Source organism: Bos indicus x Bos taurus, chromosome 17 (genome assembly GCF_003369695.1).
Source record: "Bos indicus x Bos taurus breed Angus x Brahman F1 hybrid chromosome 17, Bos_hybrid_MaternalHap_v2.0, whole genome shotgun sequence".
Taxonomy (NCBI): domain Eukaryota; kingdom Metazoa; phylum Chordata; class Mammalia; order Artiodactyla; family Bovidae; genus Bos; species Bos indicus x Bos taurus.
In genome coordinates this window covers 12,434,216-12,460,722 of record NC_040092.1, presented here as the reverse complement: position 1 = coordinate 12,460,722, position 26,507 = coordinate 12,434,216, and positions in this window count along the sequence as shown.

The window sequence follows — 26,507 nt, the reverse complement described above, 5'->3', positions numbered from 1 at the left end:
TTTCTCATTTAGCCTATATTTAGTGATGCCAGCCAATTTGGAGACATCTCCGAAGAAAGGGCTGCTGGTCTCCATAGTTTGAAACGTGATTGCCCAGCAATTCCATAAATCTGCTTGGGAAAAGGCCTGGCAGGATTTTTGGAGGTAAAAAAGCTAACAAAACTAATCCCTCGCTGTTCCTTGAAGTGGACTCAGATGGAAATAAAATCTTTCCACAAAGTGAGCTTTGGCCCCACTTCCTCACTTTGGGTCCAAAAATGACTTTCAGAGAGCATGTTAGCAAGAGCTCTGGCTGGAACTCAGAAAGGGAGGCCCTGCGGCAGAGAGGCGGAGGGGCGCCGTCACCAGGGAAGCACGCGCTAATGGGCCGGGCTGCACAAACATTATTTTTTCATTCTGAGGGTAGAAGCAACTGTTGGAGAATTCATCAAAATCTAGACAGGGAAGGGCTCGGTTTCTGCTGTGCTGGCACTGCCCTGAGCTCAGAGTTGAGTCACCTTCAGTCGTTGAGTACACAGCCAAAGCCAGGTCTTTTGATTATCAGCCGGCCCATTGGACTTTAAGGGAGTGGAAGGGGGAGCGGTGGCCAGGCCAATGGCTCAGAATGAAAAGGGCTACAGGGCGACTTTCTGGTGGAGGGCAGGGTTGGGCAGTCCAGTGGCAGAATGTGCTTGTTTCTTTCTCCATCTGAGTGTGTCCCTTCAACAGCCCTGTTGGAATCCAACAGGGTGGAAAGATGGCCAGCTGGTGGCTGCGAACTACAATTCCCAGTGTCTTTTGCTTCTGGTTAGGTTCAGCCAATGGGAATGAGCCTCCAGTGGGGGACGTGGCCGGGTTGGAGGATGGGCCCATGGGAGATGCTAAAATGTTCCCACACTCCGTGCTTTCTCTGATATGAGGGACTTTACTGTGCCTAAGGAGAAGGCAATGGCAACCCACTCCAGTACTCTTGCCTGGAAAATCCCATGGATGGAAGAGCCTGGTAGGCTGCAGTCCATGGGGTCGCACAGAGTCGGACACGACTGAAGCGACGCAGCAGCACTGTGCCTAATGGTGATCCCAGCAGTGATTGTGTTTCCTGCGTGGTTCCAGCTTTCTCGATGTCTCTCCACGTCCTAACTCCCTGCACGGCCAGCCCTAGCTCCCAGGTTCTGGTAACGCCCCTTCCTTCTTTGGTCCCTCCTGTCTCCTGTCTCAGATGTTAGTGACTCCCTACTTTTTTTCGCTAAGCTGAGTTGTCTCCTAGGCTTTGTTTGCCCTTTTAGTTCTTCCAATATTTCTGTCGCTAGTGACCTATACTAAATCCTTTCTCCTGAACTGCCTGAGGAGGTCCCTTTGTCTTACAGACTAGTGACTGACCAATGAACGTTGAGACTCGGCAACAGGAACTTGAATGCTGTCAAATGAATGAGTATTTAGAGACCACTCAAGGAGAAGGCACCCCATTCCAGTACTCTTGCCTGGAAAATCCCATGGACGGAGGAGCCTGGTAGGCTTCAGTCCATGAGGTCGTGAAGAGTCGGACATGACTGAGTGACTTCACTTTCACTTTTCACTTCCATGCATTGGAGAAGGCAATGGCAACCCACTCCAGTGTTCTTGCCTGGAGAATCTCAGGGACTGGGCAGCCTGGTGGGCTGCCATCTGTGGGGTCGCACAGAGTCGGACATGACTGAAGCGACTTAGCAGCAGCAAGGACTCAATGACTCAGGCTAACTTGAACAGTGTATGACAAGGACACAGGTTATTCCTGTGATTTGAAAGTGAAATGAAACAAGAGTGTAAATCCATCTAACATTGTTCAAAATAGTGTAGCGCCTGTCAAGGGTCACTATCAAGTCTCTTTCTGACACCCAAGGCCTGGAAAATTACTGAAGACAAGAAGTTACAGATTCTCAGAAAAACCACATCTTACAGAGACGTGCAGCCAGCCCAGCTACTTCTGGGAACCAGTGTAGATATGAACACACCCCCTTTTTCCTGCACCTTCTCCTTTTTAACTCAATGGAAGACCCACTCTATGTATTTGGCCCCTTTACTCCCTTGGAAAGTGAATAAAAATTCTTTTCTTCCCTTGTTAATACTTCTGTGAATTCTTTCACAACCCACATTGGCTCACCTAACAAGTGTAAGTGTTAGTTGTTCAGTCGTGTCCTACTCTTTGTGATCCCACTGACTATAGACTGCCAGGCTCTTCTGTCCATGGAATTCTCCAGCCAAGAGTACTGGAGTGTGTAACCATTCCCTTCACCAGAGGATCTTTGCAACCCAGGGATTGAACCCAGGTCTCCTGCACTGCAGGCAGATTCTTTACTATCTGAGCCACCAGGATTCACACAAATAGAAAGCACAAGGTTTCTGATCTCTAGGGAGCAGAAACTACTAGGAGAGTCTCCTTAGGATACAACCTTTGAGATAAATCAGCTCTAAATGTTTTCCTGGCCCTCATTAAGAGAAGTTCTCATGGCCTTAGCTTGGGTCACCTGGCCACTGGTTGACCAGAAAGCCCACGGCACCTCGACTGACAGTCCCACCAAAACCTGGACAAGTGGGAGAGGAACTTGTATTCATTGGGGAGCCCTATAATCTTGTAGGGGACACAAACCTTCTGTCTGCGGCAGTTTCCTTCCTTCCTTAATTTAATACCAAAGGTGACCCACATGAAACTACAAGCTCAGTGTACCTTGAACATGTACTCTGTCCATGGGATTCTCCAGGCAAGAATACTGGAGTGGGTTGCCATTTCCTCCTCCAGGGGGATCTTCCCAACCCAGGGATTGAACCCAGTCTCCTGCATTGCAGGCAGATTCTTCACCAACTGAGCTATGAGGGAAGCCCACCTTGAAAATAGTAGAGGTGTTTTTAGTGAACTGTGTTGATCTGGATGCCCACCATCTCCTTTAGATAGCAGCACCTCAGTTTTCTTTGAATAATATCTGTGGTTAAACTACTAATTTTTCCCCAGTGTTTGTTCTCTTTCTTTTCCACAGCAAGGAGACAAATACGTCCATAAGAACTCTGTAGTTATCGGGAACAGAGAGTAGAGCCGAATAAGGAAATAGAGAGAAGAGCGCAGTCCAGGTCAGTTTGGGAAGGTAGATTCAGCAAAGACCTGAATGATTTAAGTGGATGAGCCACACAGATATCCCAGGCAGAGCATTCTAGGCCAAGCATACAGCAAGTGCAAAGGCCTTGGGGTAGGAGCATGATTTTCCTGCTGGACGAAGGGCAGAGGTCAGTGGTCTTAGAGTGAGTGGAGTGAACGGTGGGAGCCAAGGTAGAAAGATCAGCTGTACAGGTCTTAGAGATAGCAGGTGCTGTAGAGGCTGAGAATCACTGTTAGGACTCTGGATTTTACTCTGAGTGAGAGGACAGCCAGCGAAGGTTTTTCGTAGAAGAGAGGTGGGATGGGATATGTTGTAGGTCAGGTTGCTGACCACTATATGGAGAACAGACTGTGGCGGGGAGCGAGACAAAAATATTATTCTGTACAGTTTATCATCCACCTCTCAGGCAGAGGATGAGCGAATGTGAGAAGGCAAAAGAAAGCGTGGATATTGAAAAGTTAAACAGAAAGAAGTTTAAGTAAGAGTTCCAGACAAGATTGGAAGGGTCATTCCATGCCTGTGCAGGAGTCATGGCCAAATGCTGGGAGTGGACAGGATTTACTCTGGGAAATCTGAGGTGGGAGCAAACACTTCATCCTGGGAAGAGAAGGAAAGGCGTCATAAAGGAGGTGGGGTTTGAGCGAGGCTTGAAGGATGAGGTGGACAAACCCCAGTCCGTGCCACTGCAGGAATTCATAAGCAGGGGAAAAGCTTGGGGCCAGATGGGTCTACCAGTTGTTTTCTGGCCAACCAGGATTATTAATCCATCCAGTTGTCACAGGTGGGAGAGTGATGGATGGCTCTTGACTCTATTAGCACTGCCTCGGTCTCTGTCTCTTCCTCTGAAGGCTTGGGATTCCAGCCTCTCTGGCTGGCAGAGTCTGGGCTTGTAAATGGAAGATGAGTGGCTGAGTAGAGGGGGGTCTACAAGGATGAATAACACATACAAGCCCCTTCCCCAAGGAGCTTATAGACAGAGAAGTGCAATGTTAAATAAGCAAAACAGGGGAACTATTTCTTTTTTTATTGGAATATAATTGCTTTACAATGTTGTGTTAGTTTCTGCTGTACAACATGAATTAGCTATAAATATACATATATCTCCTCCCTCTTAGCCTCCCTCCCACCCCCCGTTCCACCCCTCTAGGTCATCACAGAGCACTGAGCTGAGCTTCCTGTGCTGAAGAGCAGCTTCCCACTAGCTGTCTGTTTACACATGGTAGTGTATATATGTCAATGCCACTCTCTCAACTTGTCCCACCCTCTCCTTCCTCTGCTGTGTCCACAAGTCCAAAAGGAGAACGATTTCATTACAAACATCGGTGAATGTGATGAGGGAATACATCAGAGTGGGGTCTTCTCTGGGAAAAGGGACATGTGGGTTGAATCTGAAGAAGTCTCAGCCTTTGGGCAAAACTGGAAGGAAGAGCACTGGCGGCAGAGAGAACAGTGGGTGCTGAGGGTTCAGGGCAAGAACAAGCTTCCTGGATTCAAGGAAATGGAAGAAAGCAAGCATGGAGGGAAGAGAGTATATTAGAGGAGCTGCAGAGGATGAAAATTCTACAGCTATTCTTTTTCTATTTATTTAGAAGAAAGGCAGAACCAGATGCACAGGTAAGAGCATGGGGTCCCTGGGGATATTTTATTACACGAAAGAATGATTGTAATTTCTTATAAACAAAAAAGAATGATTCCTTATAGCTGGAATACTGCAGAATGAGGGTGTGAGTGGTTGACCATTGATGACAATGGTCGCTGTACTGATTTTCAGTACTTTCATGGCAAGGAGATCCAACCAGTCCATTCTGAAAGAGATCAGCCCTGGGATTTCTTTGGAAGGAATGATGCTAAAGCTGAAACTCCAGTACTCTGGCCACCTCATGCGAAGAGTTGACTCATTGGAAAAGACTGATGCTGGGAGGGATTGGGGGCAGGAGGAGAAGGGGACGACAGAGGATGAGATGGCTGGATGGCATCACTGACTCGATGAATGTGAGTTTGGGTGAACTCTGGGAGTTGGTGATGGACAGGGAGGCCTGGTGTGCTGCGATTCATGGGGTCGCAAAGGGTCAGACACGACTAAGCGACTGAACGGAACTGAACATGGCAACCTACTCCAGTACTCTTGCTGCCAGAGGAGCCTGGCAGGCTTCAGTCCATGGCGTCGCAAAGAGTCAGACACAACTGAGCAACTGACCACAGCACAGCATTAAGAAGTAAGCACTTCTCAGACTGAGAGAGTCATAAAAACCCGTTCTAAAGCTTTATTTGGCCAAGCACAGGGTTTTTGTCTTCCTGGTTTCCTGGTTTGACTTGCTCCTTCGAAGGGTGTTTTATCCCCAAGGTTTCAATGGTGATCTAATTGCTACTAAAAGTTAGCTAAGGAGGAGTTTTTTCCAGATTCAAAAGCACTAACCTGTGGCTTACTCCATGTTGCAAAAAACAAAAACAAACAAAACCAATCCCAACTACTTACCAGAAAGTGCCTGCGGTCAGTTCTGGAACGAACCTTAAAGTTTAAAAATCCATTTGTTTCCAGGACCCAGACTTTGCAGTCCTTTCTCATTCCAAAGCCATTTTGTGTTCCAAGGGATTTTAGTTCCCGTGATTTTGATTCATTTGCACCCAACTCATCAAAACAGATTGTTTGGTTTCAAAAGCCACACAGCATCCTTTGATACCCAGGAGACCTCACCATCTTTGTAGCCTCACCAGACAGTTCTCTCCAGAATGAAGTTGGAGCCTGCGAGACAGGAGCCTCATCAATTGTTGGCAGCTGTCTTCCTTGTTTTTCATTTTGTTTCCAATTTGAGAAAAGGATGGGTCTCTGGACAGTATTTTAAAGAGGTTCTTCCAAACCTCTCCATTCTCTGTGACAAGGATGATCTCTCATTCATTCAACAAGCATTTAGCCAGTGCTTACTATGTTCCAGACTGTGAGCTAGAACTGGAGAAACAATATACAGCTTGACGATGACTCATGCCCTGCGCTAAATGGAATTCCGAAACGGAGTTTGCAGTCAAGTGAGAGAGACAGACATTAAACTATAATGACTCGTAAAGTAATTTAATTGCAAATGCAATTTTTCAACCATCAACAAATGTCTATAGAGCATCTCTTCATGCCAGATGTCATTTGGCATTGGAGATTGAGTAGTGAACAAAACAGACGTAGCCAAAATGTGGATATAAGTAGTACTGAAGTTTAAATGAGATCAGGCCCTGTTATTATGCGTTTATCTACCTGGTTTTAAGTCTTCACTGGCTCCCCAAGGCTTAGAGGGTAATAATGTTCCATCTCTTTCGGTCACAAACAGCCGGGCTCTTCTTTTTTAGCAAATCGGTCCAGTCCTGGTTTCAGCACTTAGCAGCTGTGTGGAAGTCACATGTACTTCTCTGAGCCTCAGTTTTCTCTTCTGTAGAATGGGGATACTGGAATCTATCTCAAAAGGTGGTTGTAAAGATTCAAAGACCAGAGTGAACACTCAGTGAATGTAAGTTATTATTATTAAAATTGCTTTTTTTTAAATGATTGCTACTTCTGGCAGAGAGTCTTGATCATTTGATTTCTCCACTTCACGATGGGGCTTCCCCTATGGCTCAGCGGTAAAGACTCCCCCATCAATGAAGGAGACACAGTTTCAATCCCTGAGTTGGGAAGATCCCCTGGAGGAGGAAGCGGCAACCCACTCCAGTATTCTTACCTGGAAAATCCCATGGGCAGAGGAGCCGGGCTGGCTACAGTCCAAAGAGTTGCAAAGACTCAGACACGACTGAGTGACTGAGCATGCACACATTTCGTGATGGTAATAGAATCTTTAGCTGGACACACAGCTTCTCAGCATAAAAATACATTTCCCAGATTCCTTTGCAGTTACTTGTGGCTATGTGACTTAAGCCCTGGCTAATAGAGCATGAGCAGAAGTGATCTGTGTAACTTTACTCTGTGTTCTTAAAGGGACGGATGTACCCTAAGTTGGCTCCTACTGGACGCTAGGCTCTGTTTTGGGTTTTTTGGATCTGAAGGAGATGAGTAGATAGTCTCTGTTTTCAAGGAGCTCCCAATCCTCCATCCATTATTTCATTCAACAAATACTTCATGGTCCTACTGTGGGCCAGGGACAGGACTAGGCTCTGGGGATTCAGTGGTGAACAGAACAGAAAGGCCCCTGCCCTCATGGAACTTAGGTTCCAAAACATTCACTTATGTTTGGGTTGAGGGGCAGGGCAGAGAACAAACACATCGATAAAAGGGCAAGGTAAGGACACAATAGAGTAATATGATACAAAGTGAAGATGGGGGTGCCAGGCTGGAAATGATCATCAGACAAGATCTCTCTGAGGAGCTGACCCTTGAGCTAAGACATAAAGATAAGAAAGTCTGGGGAGATGCATGTCCCAGGCAGAGGAACAGCAAGTGCAAAGGCCCTGAGGTAGCCATGAACTTGTTAAGCTTTGAGTCATGGCATACAAGGCAGAAAGTGGGACTTCCTGGTGGTCCAGTGGTTGGAGCCCACCTGCCGATGCGGGAGACACGGGTCTGATCCCTCATCTGGAAAGATCTCCCATGCCATGGAACAACTAAGCTCATGTGCCGCAGCTACTGAAGCCTGCGTGCCTGCCCCTGCTCTGCCATAAGAGACACCACTGCAATGAGAAGCTGGTGTACTGCAACAAAGAGTAGCCCCAGCTCACCGCAAGTAGAGAAGGCTTGCTCATAACAACAGAGACCCCGTGCAACCAAACATAAATAAACAAAGAGGCTCTTTAACAAAAAAATAGCAGCAGATTGGAACAGGGCTGAGAGATAATGTTAGAGAGGTGGGCAGAGACCTGACTATGTGGGGTTCCTATGGCCAGAGTAAGGAGGTTAGATTATCTTCTTAATGCAAAGGGAAGCCACTGGGATTGAAATAGAGGGGTGAAAGAATGAGATTTGTACATTTAACATGATTCTGGGCTCCCCTGGTGGCTCAGACGGTAAAGAATCTGCCTGCAATGCAGGAGATCTGGGTTCAATCCCTGGGTTGGGAAGATGCCCTGGAGAAGGGCATGGCAACCTACTCAAATATTCTTGCCTGGAGAATTCCACGGACAGAGGAGCCTGGGAGGGCTACAGTCCATGGGGTCGCAAAGAGTCAGACATGACTGAGTGACTAACACACTGGATCATAGGAGGGAACAGGGGAGTGTCTGGGAGACCACCTAGGAGCCTATTGTAGTCACCCAGGCAAGTGAGGAGAGAGTGGCTCAGGTCATAGAAAAGCCCGAGAAATAGATGGATAAGGAGTATATTACAGAGAGAGAACTGACAGTACATTGCAGAGCCATGGTGGGCTCAAAAGCCATCCTCAGGCAGCTCATAAAGCTGTATAGGAGACAGATCCCTAAACACATAAGTAGAGTACAGTAGGCTACCTGTGACGAGAAAACTTCACTTTCAGAACTATTTCATAACTGAAATTGCCCTTGACCTTGTCACAAATCAAGCTTTTGTTTCCCGTATCAAGTTCCTTTGAGAGCTGATTCTCCTTTGCATCACTGACAGTCCCCTGCACTGCACGTGGGGATTGTACCACAAATACTGGTTGGATGTCTTGAGGGTTAAATCAACCTACAACATTTATTATTTGTATCAATACAATGATAGTTAATGTTTTGTTGTAGTTGTTCAGTTGATAAGTTGTGTCCAACTCTTTGTGACCCCATGGACTACAGCACACCAGGTTTTCCTGTCCTTCGCTATCTCCTTGAATCTGCTTAAACTCATGTCCATCGAGTCAGTGATGCCATCCAACCATCTCATCCTCTGCCGTCTCCTTCTCCTCCTGCCTTCAATCTTTCCCAGCATCAGGGTCTTTTCCAACGAGTCGGCTCTTCACATCTGGTGGCCAAAGTTTTGGAGCTTCAGCTTCAGCACCAGTCCTTCTAATGAATATTCAGGGTTGATTTCCTGTACGATTGACTGGTTTGATCTCCTTGCTGTCCTAAGGACTTAGATCATGGACCAGGCTTTGTGTTTCATCTTTATTATCTCAAATCATCTCCACAATGGCCCTTTTGGGTAGATTTTATTGTTACTCCATTGTGCAGCGGAGACAACTGAAGCTCAGAGAGGGGAGGGAATGTCTTCCTGATCACACAGCTTATCGGTAAAGGGCGGCATCAGGATTCAAACTCAGCTCCACATGACTCTCCAGGGTCTTAGCTGCAAAACTGTATTTGCTCTTCCTTTATGGATAATCAAGCCTCAAATCCACTTTTTGTAAGAGTTGATGGGTGTGCCACAGAACCCCTGGCCTGTTTCTCCATGAGGTCTCTCACATATTCCCACCTAAGTTAGAGAATCTGTAAAATACGATGGGTTAAGTGAAGAGATGGTCCCAGATCACAGAGGGCCTGAGTTTTTATGTTCCTCTGTAGGCCTGGAGTATGATGGATGGAGACTCTACCTGTGGTCAGATGGGTCAGCTTTGCCGCTTATTAGCTGTGTGGCCCTGGGCAAGTTACTTTACCTCTCTGAGCTTCATCTGCAAAATGGGGACAATAGTAACAGATCTATTTCAGTGAGTTTCTAGAAAGATTCCACGTGCCCATAGCAAGCACCCAAAGCATGCTGGTTGTTATCATTGCCATCCTAGAGGTGGCAGGTTCGAGATTAACGAGGCGAAGGAGGAATTACTTCAGGGACCTCTTTCTAAAGTTACAGAAGGAGGGAACTGCGTGGTGGTCCAGTGGTTAGGACTCTATCCTCTTATTGCTGGGCCCAGGGTTCAATCTGGGTATACAGTGGCCCTCTAAAGTAAAAAATAATAATAATAAAGTTACAGAAGGAGGTAACTGAATTCCTCGAAGCATGAATTATTTGCAAGTCCAGCGTCCTCCTGACATGCCCCTCCCTTCCAGGGCTCCCCTCCCTTCCCCTCTTGGGATTTGAGAGATTGTGAACCCAAGGACTTTGGCCTGGGAACCAGCACCCAGCAGCACTTTGGAATTATAAGAGTTAAGCATCTGTCCAGCTCCCAAACACAGAAAAACTCCACCAAGACATGGGAGGGAAGTATTTCTATCTCTGATAAGGAGTAAAAATGGAGCAACTCATTCCATATGGGCTGGCGAAAGAGGCAGGCAGGAGTGGGCGGGGTCCGCAGAGTGCAGGGCTGAATGGGGCTGATGAACGAGCCACCGGCTTGGACAGGCCTCAACTTCGTAGGGATCAGAAACAGAGGAAGAGAATCTGAGTCCTGCACGAGGAAGGGGTGGGCATCGCAGAAGCCACCCCCACTTTTCTTGTGGGTGGCAGCAAGAATGTGTGTCGCGGTCTGTTGTTTGGAAAGAAATGGCAGCTTTAACTAGAGAGGGATGTGGTCAGAGCAGCATTCGCTGTGATTCAGCTTTGAGTCCACCTCGGTTAAGATCTGGATGAATTTTAGAGAAAAATCACCTGGTCGGCAGGAGACCCCGGCTTCATTCCTGGGTTGGGAAGATCGCCTGGAGAAGGGATAGGTGGCTCAGCTGGTAAAGAGTCTGCTTGCAGTGTGGGAGACCTGGGTTCGATCCCTGGGTTGGGAGGATCCCCTGGAGGAGGGCATGGAAACCCACTCCAGTATTCTTGCCTAGAGAATCCCCATGGACAGAGGAGCCTGGTGGGCTACAGTTCATGAGGCCAGAAAGATTCAGATACAACTGAGCGACTAAGCACAGCACAGCACCCGGTATGTTCTGGTGGGCTGTTTGGCAAGACCAAAGAATGTCAATGGATGCCTGAAAAATAAATACTGCTTGAGTTTTGGTTAACGGGATACTTGGCTGAATACAGCTCGTGGATGTGGGTTACAGTCTGTGCTGTTCTGCTTTTGTCTTTCGGATCGTTATTCAAGCTGTGTCCTTTGCCTGAGGTGCTGTTTCTCCTCATTTTTTTTTTTCTTCCCACCTGGAAATTTACTAACACTTACCTAATACTGTTTTCTGGCCAGGCGTTTTCTTAGTGCTTTCTGAAATACTAACTTTTTAAATCCTTGCAGTAGAACTATCCGGTTGGTACTATGATTATTCTAGTTACGCTAAAGAGAAAGCTGAAATAACCAACCCACCCCACTCCGATCATAGGTGGCAGATCCAGGATTTGAGCTAGGCCAGTGGAGCGCCAAATGCTATGCTCTTAACCGCTAAGCTACATAATTCTTATACTTTTGTTGTACCTTCAGGTCTCTGCTTAGATTTTCCTGGCCAGAGATGCTATCAGCCTCAAATGTCAGATGATTTGATTCTCTTTGGATCTCTTTCAGTTCAGTTCAGTCGCTCAGTCATGTCCAACTCTTTGCAGCACGCCAGGCCTCCCTCTCCATCACCAACTCCAGGAACTCACTCAAAGTCATGTCCATCGAGTCGGTGATGCCATCCAGCCATCTCATCCTCTGTTGTCCCCTTCTCCTCCTGCCCCCAATCCCTCCCAGCATCAGAGTCTTTTCCAATGAGTCAACTCTTTGCATGAGGTGGCCAAAGTATTGGAGTTTCAGCTTCAGTGTCAGTCCTGCCAATGAACAGCTAGGACTGATCTCCTTTAGAATGGACTGGTTGGATCTCCTTGCAGTCCAAGGGACTCTCAAGAGTCTTCTCCAACACCACAGTTCAAAAGCATCAATTCTTCGGCGCTCAGCTTTCTTCACAGTCCAACTCTCACATCCATACATGATGACTGGAATAACCATAGCCTTGACTAGACGGACCTTTGTTGGTAAAGTAATGTCTCTGCTTTTGAATATGCTATCTAGGTTGGTCATAACCTAGGAGTAAGCGTCTTTTAATTTCATGGCTGCAGTCACCATCTGCAGTGATTTTGGAGCCCCCAAAAATAAAGTCTGACGCTGTTTCCACTGTTTCCCCATCTATTTCCCATGAAGTGATGGGACCAGATGCCATGATCTTAGTTTTCTGAATGTTTTTTCACTCTCCTCTTTCACTCTCATCAAGAGGCTTTTTAGTTCCTTTTCACTTTCTGCCATAAGGGTGGTGTCATCTGCATATCTGAGGTTATTGATATTTCTCCCGGCTATCTTGATTCCAGCTTGTGATTCTTCCAGCCCAGCGTTTCTCATGATGTACTCTGCATAGAAGTTAAATAAGCAGGGTGACAATATACAGCCTCGACGTACTCCTTTTCCTATTTGGAACCAGTCTGTTGTTCCATGTCCAGTTCTAACTGTTGCTTCCCGACCTGCATATAGGTTTCTCAAGAGGCAGGTCAGGTGGTCTGGTATTTCCATTTCTTTCAGAATTTCCCACAGTTTATTGTGATCCACACAGTCAAAGGCTTTGGCATAGTCAATAAACCAGAAAAACGTCTATTTCTGCTTTATTGGATCTCTTTAGTACCACTTAATTGCCCTCTTTAGGGTGTGGGATCACAGTGTGCTGGGTTCAGATTTTATTTTCCAGAGAGCTCCCTGTTCCGAGGCACAGAGCTTGGTAGCCCACAGCCTTCCACTGCAGCACCTTCAGGATCCTCCGTGGCTCTCAGCTGAGGCCACCTCTGCAGCCCCAGCAGATGCCTGTGACAGATGCCCTGAGGCCTGGCCATTTTTACCCAGCTGTGTCTGCTCTGGAGCGCCCCCCTGTGCTGACCGGGACTGTCAAATTCGAGTCACTGCTGGAACCCTCTTCTACCCCATCTCCCATCCTACCTCGGACAGCTTCTTCGATCTGCTTCCTTCTTCATCCTTTTTCCCTGGACTCATGAAAGGGCAGAGCCTGGTCCTTGTAACTGTGGTGTTTCTAGTCCGGAGCTCTGTGCCTTGTAAGATGCTCTCTACTTGTGGTAGAGTAATATTTTTAAAACAAAAAGCAAAGTGAGGAACCTCCCTGGTGGTCCAGTGGCCAAGACTTGGCCTTCCAACGCAGAGGGTGCAGGTTCGATCCCTGGTCAGGGAGCTGAGATCCCATATACCTCTCAGCCCCACAAAACCAAAACATAAAACGGAAACATTGTAACAAGTTCAATAAAGACTTCATAAATGGCCCACATTAAAAAAAAAAGTCTTAAAAAAACCATGAAGTGGAATATTTTTTGGTATTTTGCTACCTTCATGTTTCAGATTGTGCCTGCTCCCCCTTCTGGTCACTCCCTACCCACAATTTGAGCATGGTTCTGGATGCCCATTGCCTCGGGGAAAAGTTGAGACAGAAACAAAACCAAAATTGAGCCTCATCTTGGTTTTTGAAATTCAAAATCGTACATCCTGTGACGCAGGTCCTGGATCGTATATTTGGTATTTACTGTGAATAATAGTATGCTTTCATCCCCCTGAGTTAGAAAAAGGATGTCCAGGCTGGGAGGGAGGGGGAAGATGGAGAAGATTTGAAAAGAGAAAGAGCTAAAGGGAGTTCACAGGATGAAGAAGTTGAACAGATCCAAGGGGCTGGATTAATCTCCGCCTGAAGTTGCATCTATAGGCCAAGTAGGATCTGAGCAGCACGAAATTGTCCATCTCTACTTCAGTGAGTGCTGGGGACTGCATGGGCTATTCTTCCTGGCAAAGTCTGGCTCGGACCTCCTCTCAACCACAGCCAGCATACCTTATGTTGAGCATCTGTCCACGGGGCCCTGAGATTTGCTGGGTCACAGAATGACTTTCTCCTCTGAACAACCTCTCCCTCCATTATCCCAGGCAGTGGAGGGTACCGGAGGTGAAGGTTGGGGCTCTAAACGTCACTGAGATGGGTGGTCATCAAGAGGACCAGAAAGCCCCCACAGCCTGTTCCTGAGTGGGGCTGAACGGGACCACCCCAAGTTGGCCACTGAGCTACGGTAGTTGTGAAAGATTCTCCTGGTCCCTGATTTTCTAGTTTTATTTAGATCTTGACTCAAATGTTACTCCTCAGAAAAGACTTCCCTGACGTGGTTCGAAGGCTCAGTTATTCTCCAACTTGTGAGTCTATTTCCTCTCACTTATTCTATTTCCTCCCATCAGAATTTGTCTTCCTGGGACTTGCCTGGTGTTCCAGTGGTTAAGACTCCACACTAACAATGCAGAGGTCATAGGTTCAATCCCTAGTCGGGGAACTAAGATCCCACATGTTGTGCAATGTGACCAACAGATTTTTTTAAAAAAAGATAAATACAAAGAAATCGTCTTCCTTATTTATTCATTTGTTAAGCATCTCTGCCCTGCCTGGAAGGTGAACCTCACAACTGTAGAACCAGGTGGGCTTATTCATGGTTCCATATCCAGTGCTTGGTCCAGGGTGAGCCCCACCTTCATCCTGTACAAAGCACCCAATATTCTGGAAAGAACAGATGAACACCTGCTTGTCTTCAGAATGAAGTTCAGGATGCAGTGTGTTACTGCAGACATCTTGTTGGCAAATGAATGAATGGAATCATTTAAAGGAACGTGAGATGGAAGGTGGGAAAAACCTCTGAAATGTTGGTTGGGGTCATACCAGTCACAGGAATAGGGAAAAGATCCTCTGAGCTAGATTGTGAACTTGAGAGATGGAAATGATCCACGTGGACGTCTCTTACTTGAGGTACCAGAGGATGCCAGCCTACAGCAAGACGGACCTGGGCCAAGTTTGAAGGTAGAGGGTCCTTCCCTCTGGCTTTTGTTTCAATTGGATAAAATTCCTGATCGCTTAAGTCAGTTTATGGTCTTTGAATAGCTTCTAGGCTGGAGCCACAAATCCCTCAAGGGCCATCCCGAGTGGGGAACGCCATTGGCCTGCTTCTTGCGTGGGCAGTAAATCATTCTCCTGGGCTCCCTCCGCCCTTGGAGCCAGAGATGGGAGCTACTTGCGCAGAGTTAACCCACAAGTCAGGGGCGCTCTGGGGAGATGGGTCTTCTCTGCGGGAAGTGGTCAGGGTGGCTTAGGGCACCCTGAGGGAAATCTGTGTTCTCTATTTGGTTTGAGGATGTAGGACTCTATCCCATCCCCAGAACTTGGTCAAGGCAAAGAGGAGAAGCAGGTCAGAACCTGGGGGCTGGTCTGTCGTAGAGAATCAGAGCAAGACCAACAGCCTAAGAAGTAAAGGTGAGCAGCATTAATGAGAATTCAGGGGGCCTTAATGAAAGCATATTTGGAACCCTATATATTCCTGAAGTAATCTGTGTTTTTAAAATAAAAATAAAAGGGCACAGACAAGCCAAAAGAAATAAGAAAATATATGTGTGGATAATCCCTGTACCTAGATATAACATCATTAATGAGTTGTGGTTTAGCTTTCCAATAATTTCATTCATAAGTGTATATGCTTTTTATTAAAATGGGCTTATACAATATATACTGTTATGTAACCTGTCTCTCTTACTCAGCATTAAGTCAGGATATATTTCCTTGAAAATAAATGGAGAGCTACCTCATTGATTTTGATTGTTATGTAAGATTTTAACATATGGATGGCCTGTGATGAAGTAGTAGTTTAACCAAATTGCTATTGTTGACATTCAAGCTATTTGTAATTTTTTGTACCTTGAATAACACTGCAGCAAGCATCCTTTCATGTCCTTCTTTTCATACATTTGTGCATATTTCTTTGTAATAAATGAATTTAATGGGAATTCCTGCATCAAGGATATGCAGATTTTAAATGATTTTTTGATCTATGCCGCCAAGAGGCCTTTCTTAAAAAAAAGTATATCAATTAAATTCTCATGAGAAGTATATATGAGAAAATGCCTTGATAGAAATAACTTTAAAAGCAACGTGAAGTGAAGTGAAAGTCACTCAGTTGTGTTCGACTCTTTGCGACCCCACTGACTGTAACCTGCCATGCTCCTCTGTCGGTGGGATTCTCCAGGCAAGAATACTGAAGTGGGTTGCCATTTCTTTCCCCAGGGTTAAAAGCAATATATACTTGTTAAAAAATACAAAAACATAAACTGAAAGTTACTTGTTCAATTTTCCTTCCTAGAAAAGATCATATTTTTACTGAACTGATATCAGATCCAAATTTCCATTCAATCTTCATCCCGCCAGACTAACTCCACCCTCTTCATAAGATTTGCTTCTGAACTCTAAGTCCTGGGAGGGTCGAGGCTATATTTCTTTTGTTCATTTTTGCATGCTAGTATCGATTTCAGGGGCCTGGCACATAATGGATATTTATTGTATTAGTCATCAATTGCTATGTAACAAATTACCCCCCAATTTAGCACTTTAAAGCAATAAACATTTATTATCTCATACAGCCTCTATTGAGTCAGAAATCTGGGAGGTGCTTAGCCAGAGGGGTCTGGCTCAGGGTCAGGGTGTCACTTGGGACTGTGGACTCATCTGAAGACTTGCCTGGAGCTGGAGGATCCAGTTCCAGGCCATTTCATTCACACGGCTGCCAAGGCGTGCTTGCTGTCAGCAGGAGGCCTCAGTTCCTTGCCATGTGGATTTTTCAGGTGGCTGCTTGAGCATCCTCATGACATGGTGGCTGGCTTCCCCCAGAGAATCAATCGAAAAGAGGGAGCGAGGTGAAAGTTGCAGTATCTTCTATGACCTCCCCTGAGAAGTCACACCTTTTTATTTCTCAGCAAATTTTATTTCGGTTGTTAATTCAGCAATACAGACAGACCTCAGAGACATTGTGGGTTGGGTTCCTGATCACCATGATGAACAGGTCACAGGAATTTTGTTTGTTTTCCAGTGCATGTAAAAGTTATGTTTACATGATACTGAAGTCTATTCAGTATGCAATAGCATGCAATCTAAAAAAAAAAAAAAGCACACATCTTAATTAAAAAGTACTCTAGGAATTTCCCTGGCAGTCCAGTAGTTAAGACTCCATGCTTCCAACGCAGGGGGCACAGGCTCAACCCCTGGTCAGGGAACTAAGATCCCTCATGTCGTGTGGCAAGGTCAAATATTTTAAAAAAAGAAAGAAGTACTCCATTACTAAAAATTGCTTATTATCATCTGAACCTTCAGTGAGTCTTAGTAGTAACATCAAAGATCAGTGATCACAGATAACTATAATAAATATGTGAATGATGAAAGCATTTAGAACAGTGCAAGGATTACCAAACTGTGACATGGAGACAGGAAATAAGCAGACGCTGTTAGAAAAAATGGCACCAATAGACTTGCTTGATTTGGGGTTGCCACAGGCTAATCTGTAAAAAATGAAATATCTGTAAAGTATAAGAAAACAAGATCTGCCTGCATTTTACTGGTTACTAAGATCACCTCTATTTCATGGGGGAGGGTCCTACAGAAGGGCATTCATTTCAGGCAGCAAGGCTCATTGGGGACTGTCTTGGGTGCTGGCCATCATGTTTATTAGAATAAGCTGAAAACATGATTAAGAAAATGAATTATTGCCTCAGATTAGAAGAGACTAATGGCCTTTCCTTTGGTTTCCAGACTGTTCTATGTTCATGAAGGGATAATTATCAAAGAATCCAGTTTGAACTGAGCTCTGTAGTTGCTGCGGAAGCTGCTGGTCTGAACTATTTTTGTCTTGAGTCAGGACAGGCAAGCGAGGGCCGACAACTCCCAAAGCCCTCTGGGAAATTCCCAGAGGGTTGAGGTCTTGAGGTTCAGACCACAAGCCCAGAGGAAGGCTGGTCCTTACATCTCTAAGGAATGCCAGGCCCGCTTGTCAATCAAGGCAGGGTGGGTCATTTGGCCAAAGGGAGGTCACGCTCATCATTGAAATACTCAGTAGTTTATGACCTCCATAAAGCTATTAGCCCCAGGAGATGAGGGGAAAGTGGTTACCAGCACCCTTTGCCTCTCTTGGGTCCATTAACATCAGGGTTGTAAACTCCGTCTTAGGCCATGGGTGACTGGTTTTATTATCAATCAATTACTGTGCTTGTCAGCAAGTCCAAGCATCCTGCCAGCATAGAATCTAGCCCAGATACTGCTGGGCAACTCTGGGCAACTCACCTTCACCCTCTGGGCCTCAGTTTCCCCATCTGTAAGGAGTTGGACCAGATCAGAGGATCCTGCACTTCTCACTACCAAAGTCCACCTCCTTTATTTCACTTTGAATGTGTTTAGTTCTTGTTTTGAAACGATTTCCTAAGCCATCCCTTAAATGCCCATTTCTCTTCCCCATTTAATATTATAAAAGACACTTATCTTTATATAGAAAGGAATACACAGGGAATTCCCTGGATGCCCAGTGGTTAGGACCTGGGGGTTTCACTGCTGTGGCTGGTTCAGTCCCTAGTTGGGGAACTAAGATCCTTCCAGCCCCGCGGCACAAATAATAAATCAAAAAAATAAATCAAAAATTAAAAATTTGTGATAAAAAATTCTAACCTCAGGTAGGGCTGTACCCAGAGTGTATGGAGTCCTGGGTAAATATGTTTTGCAGGGCCCTGCCTATATAAATAATTTGAGTTACTCAGAATCAACATGTCAGGACCATTCTGGTGGCAGGATTCCATGAAAGAAATACCACACAGGTCTGGGGCGGGGGGTGGTCTGTACCCCAGGTTGCCCTCCTGAAACAGGGACCAGCCATGGGGTCCTGTGACAACCCTAGAAGTGCAAGTTCTGGGGTTCCTCAAGGCATCTTCTTGACCTCACGCATGGGTTCAAGGGTCAGAGAGAGCCAAAAGGGGAATATTAGAGACTAGGACCCAAATGGATCCTGTCCAGACTCAGAGCCATCTGCTCAGACAGCAGAACCAGTCCTGGCTGGTCCCTGGCATCAGGGGGCACTTAGAAATAGTTCAAGGAAGGGGATCCAATGCTGGGGGAGTCTGGGTCAGGGTGTCCTCTTGATCAGCTCTAGGGAGCATCCTCACCATGGGATCATCAACGTTCCTGTAATGAGTTGTAAACATTCTGCCTCCAAGTGAAATAAACACATTTTTGGTTCATCTGTGAAGCCGAATCACTGGTAAATGAGCAATTCCGTTCTTCTGTTGGAAACACAGAACACAGTTGAGGCTCAGCCTTGGTGCCTCAGGCTTCCCAGGTGGGGCAGTGGTAAAAAAAAAAAAAAATCCAACTGCCAGTGCCGGAGACTCAAGAAATTCGAGTTCGATCCCTGGGTTGTAAGGTGCCCTGCAGTAGAAAATGATAGCCCACTCCAGTACTCTTGCCTGGAAAGTTCCATGGACAGAGGAGCCTGGTGGGCTACAGTCGATGGGTTGCAAAGAGTTGGACGTGACTGAGCGCATCCACGCACTTGGTACCTTTGCAGATTCACAGAGGATAAAAACTCCAGTCATTTTACTCACTTACTGTATTCATTTATTGAGCAGCAAATCTGCCCACGACCCTTTACATATACTATTTTCTTAACCTTTATACGAATTCTGTAAGGGGTCCCTCTATGCAGATGCATAAACTGAGATTCACAACACTTTCTTCTGGCTGAGACCTGTAGGAGTAATTCGTCTCCAGCAATTATTCTCTAATAATTTCATCCAGTGTTTATTGAAGATTTTCTCTGTACCAGGCATTGCTTCAGCATTTCAGTCCTTAGAGCTATACTTGGAGGTAGGAACCGCCCTCATTCTCCCATTTTACAGAAAAGTAGACTGAGGCTCAGAGAGGTTACATCACAGGGCTAATGTCACAGAGCTGATATGTGATCGACATGAGATTGGAGCTCAGGTTGTCTAGCACCATGACTGAATTCTTAGCCATTAAGCCACACTACCTTTCTCTGACCTCACTTTCCCAAGATTCTACCCCGAGGAATATCTGTTGATATTCACAGATATTGTGATTATCAAGACCTGATATTCACAGGTCTTCTGGAAGACATGTGCTCAGGCAGCCATGTTTGGAAGTTGAAAACTAACCTTTGAATTCTTGAGGATAACTCACTCCACTTCTCTGAGCCTCGGTTTCCTCCTTGGTAGAATGGGGATAATCTTATCTTGCTGAAGGCTACTGTGGAGATAAAATGAGATTGGGTGTGCAAGGTTCTGGGTTAATAGGGCCTTGCTATGGGACTTCCCTGGTGGTTCAGTGGTTAAGACTCAGCCTTCCAATGCAGGGGGTGCAGGTTCAATCCCTGATCGGGTAGCTAGTATCCCACATGCCTAGTGGCCAAAAAATCAAAACATAAAATAGAAGCAATATTGTAACAAATTCAACGAATGCTTTAAAAATGGTCCACACTTTAAAAAAAAAAATCTTAAAAAACACAAAAAGATAGGACCCTGCTAGCTTTACTATTCTTAGCCCAAACTACCCAAGAAATTAATGCCTGTCTTATGATAGTGGCAATCTTTCTGATACAATCAAGACAGAATTAGCTCCTGGGTAAAGAAGACTGAGTGCCGAAGAATTGATGCTTTTGAACTGTGGTGTTGGAGAAGACTCTTGAGAGTCCCTTGGACTGCAAGGAGATGCAACCAGTCCATTCTGAAGGAGATCAGCCCTGGGATTTCTTTGGAAGGACTGATGCTGAGGCTGAAGCTCCAGTACTTTGGCCACCTCATGCGAAGAGTTGACTCATTGGAAAAGACTCTGATGCTGGGAGGGATTGGGGGCGGGAGGAGAAGGGGGTGACAGAGGATGACGTGAGTCTGAGTGAGCTCCGGGAGTTGGTGATGGACAGGGAGGCCTGGCGTGCTGCAATTCATGGGGTCGCAAAGAGTCGGACATGACTGAGCGACTGATCTGATCTGAAACAGCTAGGTGATGCATACTTATGTCAGAGTACGTCAGAGGAAATACTGGTACATCATTTGGCAGGGGCTGGCATACGGAAAAGTAGGATTGATTGGAGATTAGAAGAATTTCAGCATCCGTGTTGCAGGTGTTCTGGAAGCAGACTTTGAGTGGCCTGTATCGGGCCAAACTGGCCAGGCGTATATAAATTTCTGTCCTGCTCAGGTGCCACTGGAAGCTATCCCTAGAAGGGCATGACCTTGGGCGAGCTGAGAGAGACCTGGGGACTGACTGCTGGGGGTCATTTGTTGACCCCATTCCCTACAGCTGGACAACAAGTCCTTGAAGAAGGATCTGGCAGGTGCATCTTCTTGTCTATCAAACCTGCCAGGCTGGTGATGCCAAGGGCATTGGGAGGGAGGTGATGAGGTCATTGCGCTGAGCAGACAAACTGCATGTTTAGACTACTTTGGGGCCCCTCTGACTCCCCCTGCCTGAGGCTGGATACATTGTGTCTCGTTGTCCGAGTCCTGCCAAGCCATCAACAGTGTCCCCATAACACCTCCCTATGTGGCTGCCAACATGCTCTCATCTCCACAGAAACCAGGGTGCTGGTGAGACAGTCATCACGGAGCCAAAGTGGAAATTCCAGGGGTCCTCGACTAGCCTCCCCATGGTCCAAAGACTTGAAATTGAAAGCTTCTGAGGCTGTTTGTCCTTCAATACCCAACATGCAAGGATGTAAGAGGTCAACCCATGGCCGAATAAGGCTCACAAAAGCAGGCTGCTTCTGGGGAACCATAGAGTTGTTAAGTCACTAAGTCGTGTCCGACTCTGTGCAACCCCATGGACTGTAGCCCACCAGGCTCCTCTGTTTATGGGATTTCCCAGGCAAGAATACTGGAGTGGGCTGCAATTTCCTACTCCAGGGGATTTTCCCCGACCCAGGGATTGAGCCCACACCTCCTGCATTGGCAGGTGGATCCTTTATCACTGAGCCACCAGGGAAGCCCAACCATAGAGTGGGAAGAGCTGAACCCAAGGACTTCAGGGACCCTTTGGCGATCACCTTTATCCGTCGTCTTTTGTCCTCTGCAGTGAAACAAAGCTCTTATTCATTTTGTGTGCGTGTGTGCTCAGTCATGTCTGACTCTGTTTGACCTCATGGACTGTAGCCTGCCAGGCTCCTCTGTCCATGGAATTTTCCAGGTAAGAGTACTGGAGTGGGTTGCCATTTCTTATCCCAGGGGACCTTCCCAACCCAGGTATTGAACCCGTGTCTCCTGCATTGGCAAGTGGATTCTTTACCGCTGTGTCCCCTGGGAAGCCCTCGGGACCTAAAGCACAGCTAGAAATGTAGAGCTGTCTTTGGAGCATTTACTGGCAACTTGGGAGTCTGAGACCTGGACTCAAATCCAGCCTCTGCCAGATATTTGCTGTGTGACCACGGGCAAGCCACTTCCCGTCTCTGAGCCTCCACTTTCTCCTCTGTAAGATGAGGCTCATAACCCCATCTTTCTAGGTCACAGGGCTATTGTAAGGATGAAAGGAGATAGCAGGTGTGTCACTTGGCCTCATGAGTGCTGGCTTCCTTAACTAACACTATTCTTATTCTCCTACTATAACAATAGAAACTCTTTATCCCCCCCTCTTCCCTGCTCTGCAAATTATAGAGACAGGGAGTGAGAGTGATGCATTGCAACTCCGTAATCCATGTATGAGCCATAAACAGCCATTTCAAATCCCATTTCCTCCTGTTGGGAGGATAAACAAAGATACTTACCTTCTCAAAACCAGAGACACAAGACAAAATAAATAAAAACCAAGTGCAATATTTAACCTCATGATGCCCCTGAGAGGGGAGACCGGTAAGAAGGATTAGAAAGCGATTCAGAAATACGAGCATACTGTCTGCAACCACTTCTTTGGCCAGCTTTTTTTTTTTTTTTTCTCTCTCTCTCCTTCCCCCACGCAGATCTCAAGAGTGAACAAGCCAGACCAGAACTTCTTAAAGTACCACAAGCCACATTTGAGGGTTTGCTCAGGATTAAAGAAAGGCTGATCTGGCCAGAGAAGTTTGTGCCTGGAGGCCTTCCAGCCCGGCTCTGTGGCTCTGGCACACGGGGGTATGGTTCTGATCAACACTCCAGCTTGGAATCATGTAGCCCAGCTCTGCATTGGGATGTGCAGATCACGGGGTCTGACGGTCCCCGGGCTGGGGGGAGACAGGGATGTGTGTTTCCACCAGCCCAGACTTTTTAGTGCAGTTTGGAAAATGTGCCAGCTTTGAAGAGCCTTCCCTAAATTTCTGACCTTTCCCAACTTGCTTTTTGCTGTCTGGGAGGCTGGGGTTCAGTACAAATCTCCCTTATTGGACAGGATCAAGTCCACTACCTTTGGGGCAGGGGAGTGGATGGAAAGAATTTGGCCTCTGTGGCTGGCTGATTGTGAGCTCTGGACTCCATCTGATCCTTTCCATGCAGACAGGTGGATGGAATAAGCTTTATTCTTCTCCTTTTGCCAGATGGGAAGACTGACATCATGATGATGGTGTGGATGATAACGAATGTTGGCTGAGCCTTTTCTTTGCGCTGGGCGACATGCTACGTATTTCAGATGCTTTGTCTCCTTCAACCTCATTCATTTTTTCCATTTTACTAACGAGCCCACTGAAGCCCAGAAAAGTAAAGCCACATGCTCTAGCTGGTAAACAGCGCAATGAATGTGCTACGCTATTATTCATAATCGCAGGCATTCTTTTTAAACTTTAGGCACTAGAGGTTCTGATTACCCAAGGAGATGATTCCTTCCTCCAATGACATATCCATGTGGCTTAGACTAGCAAGATCTCCAAACACTTTTTTCTTTTAAATAATTTGTGCCAGTGACCCAATGCTGTTCTTAAAACGCTACCCCCAAGCTTATGTGTGTGTGTGTGTGCTCAGTCACTCAATCATTTCCAACTCTTTGCAACCCTATGGGCTGTACCCACAAGGCTTCTCCCTAAATGAAATTTTCCACGCAAGAATACTGGAGCAGGTTGCCATTTCCTACTCCAGGGGATCTTCCCGACCCAGGGATTGAATCCAGTCATGGCAGAGTAAGGATGGCTCACTCACATTCCAAAACAACTGAGGTCTTAGCTGAAGTGACTCAAATACTGAAATGGCCGGGAGGGTTTGCCAGGAGCCATATGTCTGGGGCTTCGGATCTGACTGTTCGCTCGGTTCCTTGTTTCTTCTCCATATGGTGTCTACTGGGGTCAGAAAACCTGAGATGGTTTCTTCACGTCACGTGTCTAAGACTAGAAACAGATGAGGCTGCTGCCTACTCACCTGTCTTTCCTTGCATGTGCCTCTGCACGTGGCTAACCTGGGCTTCCCCACAATATGGCAGTCTCAGAGCAGCCAGGAAGCTCAGGTTTCCCAGAGGCCTTGTTCCAAGAGTCTCAGGCAGAAGCTACAGGGATTCTTAGGTCCTAACCTTGCAAATCCCGGAAGGTCAGCCAAGGTCCTCAGTGTAGCTGCCATGGAGGTGTGCAATTGGAAATGCCTTCGAGAAAGAATCTGCCCTTCTGCTGGAAGCAGGGGCTCCCACGGTAGCCTCCAGCTTGCAGTGCCTAAAGGAGTCCCTGCAGCTCCTAAAGGAGCCCCTGCAACCCAGCCGAGGGTGTGTCCCTATGGGCTATACCCACAAGGCTCCTCTGTCCAGGAAATTGTCCATGCAAGAATACTGGAGTGGGTTGCCATTTCCTACTCCAGGGGATCTTCCGAGGGTGTGTCAAGGGTGTGTCCCACCAGTGACAGAGTGTGGTGGGGGTTCTAGGGCCTGGCCATTTCCAGGCAAATCCAGACTCCTCTGATGGGTGATTTTGCTCTGAAACTCCACATTGAGTCACCCAAACATTATCACATCAGGTCCAAGGGATGAGGAATTAGAGCTTATCATTCAGTGGGGAAAGTAACAAACCTATGCAGGTCTCTTCTGTCTATGATGGATGCATCGACCTTTTTTAATCAACGCATAGCAAAACATATATATAAAAAGTTCACACGGCACAAGTGTATACCTCCGTGAACTATCACAAAGTAGGCTCACTCCATTGTTTGCCATCCAGATGAAGAAATAAAACTTTACCACACCTCAGATGCTCCCCCAGCATCCCTCTTCCCCCCTTCCTGCCCAAAGTTAACTCTGATTCCGACTTCTAATGCTAGAACTGCATTTGGCCTGTTTTTGTACATTATATAAATGGTATCATAAAGACACTATTTTGCATCTGGTCATTTTTTACTTTATATTATGTTTCAGATTCATCCATGTTGTTGAGTACAGTAGTATTTATTAATTTGCATAGCATTCTGTTATATAATACATATCACAATTTAATTGTCCAGCCTGTTATTGATAATATCTATACTTTTTGATCATGCACCTAATCATTAAGAAATCTTTAAACATGTCCAATATAGAATATGTATGATATTTAATAGGGTATGCATATGAATTGTTGTAGTAGTAAACTTTGTACATTCTAAAACATATACAGAGATAGGTAGAAATTTTGAAAAATGAGCTAATCTAGAAGATTTATGATTTTCTTTTTGCATTCAGTAGATCGTGCATGCCTCACCCCTTACTTTTTGGCTCCTGGCTTGAGGGACAGAACTCTCAACATATATATACTTAAATGGGCTTCACTGGTGGCTTAGACAGTGAAGAATCTGCCTGAGACTCAGGAGACACGGGTTTGATCCCTGAGTTGGGAAGATCCCCTGGAGGAGGGCATGGCAATCCACTCCAGTATTCTTGCCTGGAGAATCCCACAGACAGAGGAGCCTGCTGGGCTACAGTCCACGGGGTAGCAAAGAGTCAGACATGACTGAGCGACTAACACTCCCACTTTTCACACTTTCACATTCTCAAATAAGAGGTTGTGGAATAGGGGGACTATCGTAGGCTTTGAAATGAGTTGGATCTGGACTGGTCTCTATGTGATTCTAAATCAATAATGGCAAGTCCTCGTTTACGGAGGGCGGAGTCTCTGCCTTGCTTTCATCCGGTAAATGTTTCCCACGAACGTACCACGTGGCAGGCGCAGTTCTAGGCACCGGGAAGCCAGTGGCGACCCGGAAAATCACATAGCAAAGAGCATCGCTGTATGATTCTGATTCTGGCAGAAAGTGGAGAATTGGATGCAAAGATCCTCTTGACTGGACAGGCCAAAGGGACTTGCGCGTGCGTGCATGGGTTCGTGCTAAGTCGCTTTCAGTCGTGTCTGACTCTTTGCGATCCTATGGACTGTAGCCCATCAGGCTCCCCTGTCCCTGGGATTCTCCAGGCAAGAATGCTGGAGTGGGCTGCCATGCCCTCCTCCAGGGGATCTTCGTAGCCCAGGAATGGAACCCATGTCTCTTATGAAAGGGATCTGTGTGTTTTGGTAATATTTGAAAAAGCCTTGTAATGAAAGTAGACAGCAGAGCCTGCCCTTCTGTGATTTTCCCTGCGTTGGTTCCTCCAGTGCAGCGCTCTTTCTACACCAGGGCTCTCCCCTACCCACCCTTCCGCTCCCCCACCCCGGCCTCCCCTCCACTGTGTGGTGGGAGGGGGCTGTCTCTGGTGGCAGTGGGAGGGAGTCAGAGGAGATGAGGGAGGCACGGATGGAAGGGCAAAGGGCAGAGCGGCGGAGATTTCAGAGACCCGGTGTTTCCATCAACCGGCACCCCCACCCCCTCACCGCCACCACATGCCCACCCAATACTGCACCGCCTCTTCCTCCCCACTCTGGGTTATCTGGACGGGGTTTCTAATTGAAATTGAAGACCTGTT